The sequence below is a fragment of the Drosophila mauritiana genome, chromosome X, assembly GCF_004382145.1.
Source record: "Drosophila mauritiana strain mau12 chromosome X, ASM438214v1, whole genome shotgun sequence".
Classification (NCBI taxonomy): domain Eukaryota; kingdom Metazoa; phylum Arthropoda; class Insecta; order Diptera; family Drosophilidae; genus Drosophila; species Drosophila mauritiana.
The window spans coordinates 13,904,366-13,910,524 of record NC_046672.1 but is presented as its reverse complement, the minus strand read 5'-3'; the positions used below and the strand labels follow the sequence as shown (position 1 = coordinate 13,910,524).

General features: G+C 43.3%; 1 non-coding gene across 1 annotated transcript; it reads left to right on the top strand.

Moving 5' to 3' along the window:
* Positions 1-6,077: 6,077 nt before the first annotated feature.
* On the top strand, positions 6,078-6,159 carry Trnas-aga. The gene has a single exon. It is a non-coding gene; the product is annotated as a tRNA-Ser (tRNA).

Below are 6,159 nucleotides of genomic sequence, written 5' to 3'. Positions count from 1 at the left end.
TATTCCTCTCCCAAGAAGTGTGTATTTTTGCACAGAGAAAAAAAAGGAAGTGTATTTTTATTAACATACAAAGATATTCGATGATTTACCAGAAATCCTTCAAACGCAGATAATAATTTTCAAAAAATTATTACAAAATATTCTTCTTGTTGTAACACAACATTTTCTTGCAGTGAACTACAACTGCACTAACTAACTTTTGCCAGTCTATTTATGTTACAATTTGGTGGCTGCCAAGCGAAAAAATGTTGCCAACTTTGCGTTTGTTTTTCAGCTTTTTGTGTGTTAGTGTTAGTTTGTGTGTGTGTGTTTGAGGAAGTCAGTTTGCTTTTGTTGCTCGCCTGGCTTGGATTTTTTTCGGGCTTGTTTGACAATGCGCGTCGTGACATCTGCCAAGGCTCACTCGAATCAGGCTGAAACCAGGGGCGCCGATCTGAACCCCTTTCGGTTGCCTTGGCCAGGGGGTGTGAGGGGGTGTCCGGGCCTAGTTGAGAAACGAGTTCCGAATGCATGCGCCCGATTCTTATTAATTTAACAGCAGCAGCAGTTGACGCAGTTGTACGCACCATCCGGTGAATTCCCAATAACGCCCCCAACCAAAATTAACCCATTAGTTGTGGCAAGGAAGTGAGTATATCGTTTTTTTTTTAATGTTTAACTTGTAAGAACTTGTTAGATGTCTAAGATAATAATAACAAATAAATAAATATTTATTGTTAAAATGAAGAAAACACTCATTTCAAAATATATAACTGAATTGAAAACAAGAGAAGTCCCTTTGGTAAGTGGTACATTTTTGCCAGCTTGTTCATTACAGTCATTGGTATTTAATGGGTTAAGCTGCTGAGACCCTGCCCCCTCAGCTTCCTCTGGCTTCATAAATTTTTATTGCCCCACCGTGGATAAAACCCACTGGAGGCTGGGTCTTCTCCACCGAGGCTGAGTCCAAGATGCCACCGATACTGATATGAGTCAGTAGCTCCGCGGGCCAACGTTGTTGGGAGATTTCGCTTCGTTTTGTCACAAATTAAACACGTTTTTCCGCAGAACCTAATGAATAAACAAGCTCGAGTTCTCCTTTTCTTTCAAAACGAAAGACTCTAAGTACGCCACCTGACGGTGAGATGCTGAACTAGAAGTACTTCAGCTTTAAAACCAAATTAGTAAGCATTTATAATAAAAAAATATCATTCAATTTATAAATCTATAATTATTATACTATTAACTGGTTCCTTATCTTCAAGGTCATTAGAATTGCACAAATCGCTGTTAATCGATGCGTTTTCTTCTGAGCTTTATTCATGAGAACTTGTAAATAGCGCACAACACATCCTTTTACAAGAAATTTGCGTTGGAAAGTATGGCCAACTGTCGGCTAGAAAACGCATTCCATTTGATGGCGAATGTGGGCCACGCCCACTCGAAATGGTGTTGCAAAATAAACGCAATTACCGGGCTGTAAATATTGCGAAAATCCCACTTTCGAGCGATCCTAATGACATAAGTGTTAATTGGACAAGCAACTCGATGTAGTCAGGGTCCATTTTGCGATACTCTCAATTTTTTTTTCGTTGCTGGCCCGGTCAATTACGCACATCTAATGCAATTTCAATAATTGGGCATCAAATTTATGGGGCGACATAGCCACAAATTACGAAGTGCGAACATCTCGACGCGATCTTCGCAATATATTTGAGTACCTGGTACCCAACTGGCCAGGTGCGAATCTTGGCCACTTTCCACATGTGCTCCTCTGCCTGCAATTATTTCTATTAAAAAATATGTAGCTCAACCAGCCGCCCCTCGGTGCGCGCAAATATGAAAATGTTAAATTGTTGTCCATTAAAGTATTTCCTATTTGGCGCTGCCGCTTCGAATAATTGTTCGCAATTTGCATGCGAGCGATGCACACACGGGATTCTATTAGGCAAACATTTCGCAATTGCGTGCTGATTGCCGGTTGCCACCTGCAACTTGACCAACTCGCAACTTGCAACATTGTCAGAAGAATTGCGAAGAGCATCTTTGGAAGACTGGAAGAGAAAGGTCTGAGGATGGGATCAGTGGCCAGTAAGTTAGAAGCTTGTACTGAAGCTCATCAAAAATGAATCAATTTTTGTTTTCAGCTATTTTATATCCTTTCACAAAGTTTCACTTCGTGTAAAAAGTTTAAAATTGAATTCCATAACAGCTGGCTAGCTTGAATTCGAACTCTCTGTATTGTGTGATTATAAACGTAATGCTATAAATCTTTTTTTCAGTGCATCCGAGTAGCCGGTGAAAATTGACCAAAGGGAACTACTAGTGGCTGTTTTTTGCATGCACGGCATTATTAGTTCCGGCCGCCTGAACGCATTTTCCTCCACCCCTCCCCCCCTCTTAGAACCCTTTTGGCACGCCTCTGGTATTAATAATTTTAATTAAGGTTAGAACTGAGCTTTGCGCGTAATTATGCGAAACGCGACAACAAAGCAGGCAAAGGCCTCTTGTGTGCGAGTGTGTGTGTGTATGCAAAGTGTATCCCCAGCCCAACTGGAATTTACCAGACCCCCCACCCCCCTTAGGGCAATTACACCTTGCACGTGACCACGCCCACTTTCCTTTTCAAGCTGCCGCCTCTCGGATCGAACTCGGAATCCCTGTCTTTGCTTAGCCAAGCATAACTAATCTAATCGCAGGGTAATTTTAAAGATGTGCACATACATATGTACATATGCGGCGGAAAAATTAACTACCACGTATCCACACTTTTGTACCGAACTTAATAGGAAGTCTGGGAAATCAGAAATGGAGAACTCAAAGTAATCTCTTCAATTTGAACTATCACATTGTGCTGGTGTTATGTGCTGTAGTGCCTCTATCATTTTGTGACCTTCACCCTTCTCCTTGTGTGAACCCCCTATATTTAGCTTTCATCTCTTTTCAAGGACTTTAACATGTAATGACAGTGTAATTAAGCAGAAATCGTTTGGCATCGATGAAATGTGGCCCAGAAACCGTTTTAATTGCACTTACAGCAGCTGCAGAAGAACGGGGAGGAAATCTTCGAAAGAATTGGAAAATAGAATGTTGCCAACTGTGCGAGATGTTGCCGCCCACGTTGTCAGTTGGCAATTCCATTCGCCGGCTCCACGCCTCACCCCTCCCCCCAACCATTGGGATCACCGTCCCTGGATAAAAGTGCGTACAGCAGGCTGAGAAATGGTAACAGCAACAATCCAGTTAACAGTAATTGCTGGCGCGTCGTGTTTTCGGACCACCAATGGATTGATTAACTACGTGTTCGATATTTCAGCTGCCCCCTTCTCGAAGACCCGGCCGGCGCCCCCGCTCCCCTCGTCACTCCAGCTGTGTCACTTGGCTATTGATGATGTGGCACAGGCTGCACTACACTGCGAGAAATGTGCACATGCAGGTGGAAGTCAGCATCATGACACTGCTTTAGAAAGCATGGCCTTAAATAAATTCTATAAAATATTGAAGTACATTTTAATAACGATAAAGAACTGATGATTTGTTTTCAGTGCTGATCCAGCCGGGCCAAGTGTTCAAAGTGTTCCAGCTTGAGCGAGGCAGCCAAGTCCAAATCAAATTTACTATAATGACCACTCAAATGGACAGCGTAATGGGCCATGCAGCGCGTGAACGAGACGGCAGATGGGGACAGAGAAAGAGACAGCGACAACAGCGGCGACAGGGAAGAATATACACATAGAGAAAGAGAAAGGCCGAATGAAGTTGGCCAGCGGAAAGTGGGCGATACTCGGGCAGAAGCTAATGGCATTTGGCTGGTGTTGCGTGCATTTGACATTCTGGCAGTCGATGCCTCCAATAAATAGATCGTCAGCCGGGGGAAATGTGAAAAATCAGGAAAAAGCTTTGAAAAGCGGTTGGAAAATGCTATCGCAACCTGTGGGCGAAGAATCTCGAAAGATGATTTGCTCGACCAGCAGGGTGATAAAATCAAGCACAAATTAAGCAAAAGATTAGATAAGCAAATGCAAATTAGATAAGACAGTCTGGTGGCTGCAAAGTAAGAAAGTTGAGCCAGTTAAAGGAGAAAGGATCAGAAAAAAAATAAACATTAAGTATACAAATATTTGCTGACAGGTGGCAAGCTAAATGTTTTATAATGTCAACGATAAATCATCATTTTAGTTGTTATGAAGTAACCGACCGTATCAATATCAACAATTTTAATCGAAACGAGTTAACACAAATGAATGCTGAAAAGTCAACAATTTAGGGGCAAGAAGTGGAGCCCAATAAATCGATTTATGCTGACAAAAAACTGATGTAATAACGAGGGGAATGACCTGGTATGTGCCACGAATGATGATGATGATGACGATGATATCTGGGGCGATGGGAATTTTAAGAGCCCGACGAGATGGATAGTGCCGAGTTCAGGGGACGCGTGTTCCCCCATCGACCTAATCGCATCCATAAATTGCGTGCCCCCCGGGCGATATGGCGGTAATACGACTACCTCAGTGGCAAGGGGCAGCTGCCAGTTTTACAGTCCTGGATTTTAGGGCCAAAGTGCAGAAGGGCCCCCTCCTGGCTCCTCAATTTATGTGGATGTGGATGTGGATATGGTTGATGGGCGACCGGGTAACGGATACGAAATTCGCAAGGGAGCCTCGCTGGAGAGCGTTTTGGCAGTTTTCGGCTGCCGTGCGCCGTGGATTTCGCACCTCCTCCGGCCAAAAAAGGGATTAGGGTTACCATCTTGCACCTGCAGCACGGCAAGCGGGAACGGCAACAACTTAATTGAATGTTGAAGGGGCACCTGCTTATCGCCGGGCAATTAATTCCAGCGATTTGCTTAGCTGTAAAATTTGTAAAAGGGGGAAGCGTCATATCGTCCATAAGCAGATCCCCCACTACCATTTCATATCCCCAATCCACGTCCACATCCATATCCCACATCCAAATCCAGATCAAGGGGAACCGCAGTGTCTCCGCTTCGGGGCCTCGGGACTTTGGTGTTTCTGGTGTTTTCGGGCTTCGCGTTGCCTGTCAACTGGCCACCACAAAACGTAAATCAAGAAATTTGCTTAACCCACGCGCCACCATCTCTCTGCTCCCTAATACACGTGCCAAAAATGTGGTGTAGAAATTTAATTAATGGAAATTACAAATTCTGATTGTGGCACGTACGAAATATCATTATATTCTTGGAGATTTTAATATAGAAATACAGCATAATAAATTTAAATTTTGCTTAAAATTATACTTCCGACTTTGATATAAAACTAAGGAACCTACGTTTATTTTATTATAATTTTTTTGGCTAGTGTATTAATCCCTATGGCGTAATCCACTCACAACCCCGCAACAGGTGCTCTCTCTCTCTCTCTCTGTTTGCATATGCCGATTTGGGGCACATTTTTTTGGGGGAGGGCGGGTGCGAGCGGAGGGCAGCGATCAAAAGTAAAAAACAGGAAAGGGGCGCATGCGCCGTGGTCTCCTTTCTGTCTTTGGGTCTGCCAAAGATCTGCCAGAGTTGCCATAAGGCACAATGGGTGGTAAATTGAAGCTTTCAACTTGCCCGAGTCCGCTGAGGTTTGTTGTTTTTGCATTTTGTTGTTGTTGCTGTTGCTGTTGCTGTGGAGCCCCGTCTTGATTTCAATTCGTTGGCGGCTGTTTTGACAATGTGCGCCGCTTTAATTGGAGCCGTGTCATTAAGAGCACCAATAAGAAAATCTGACAAAGCACCAGACATCGAATGGCAGCTGAAGGGATGGACAGAGGGGGGCCTTGCGATCCCACTTGAGTGGCAAACAAATAGATTAGAAATAGATTTCCCAAAGTGAGAAAGTTTATTTCAACAGCTGTGTGCTAAAAAAAAAAACACTACATTTCTAAAGCTGAGTCAATAAATCTGTCATAAATATTTTTATTAACTGTGGTTTCATAAAGAGAACTGAAAGAAACCAACTAACTTCCAGCAAAATAATAAAAGCTGAACAAATAGCGTATATAAATAGCTAACCAAAGTATCTATCAGATAGTATCTGCGACCCAACTATCTTGCACCTCTTAAGAATTCATTTTCGGCACGCACCCATCAAGCAGTCGTGGCCGAGCGGTTAAGGCGTCTGACTAGAAATCAGATTCCCTCTGGGAGCGTAGGTTCGAATCCTACCGACTGCG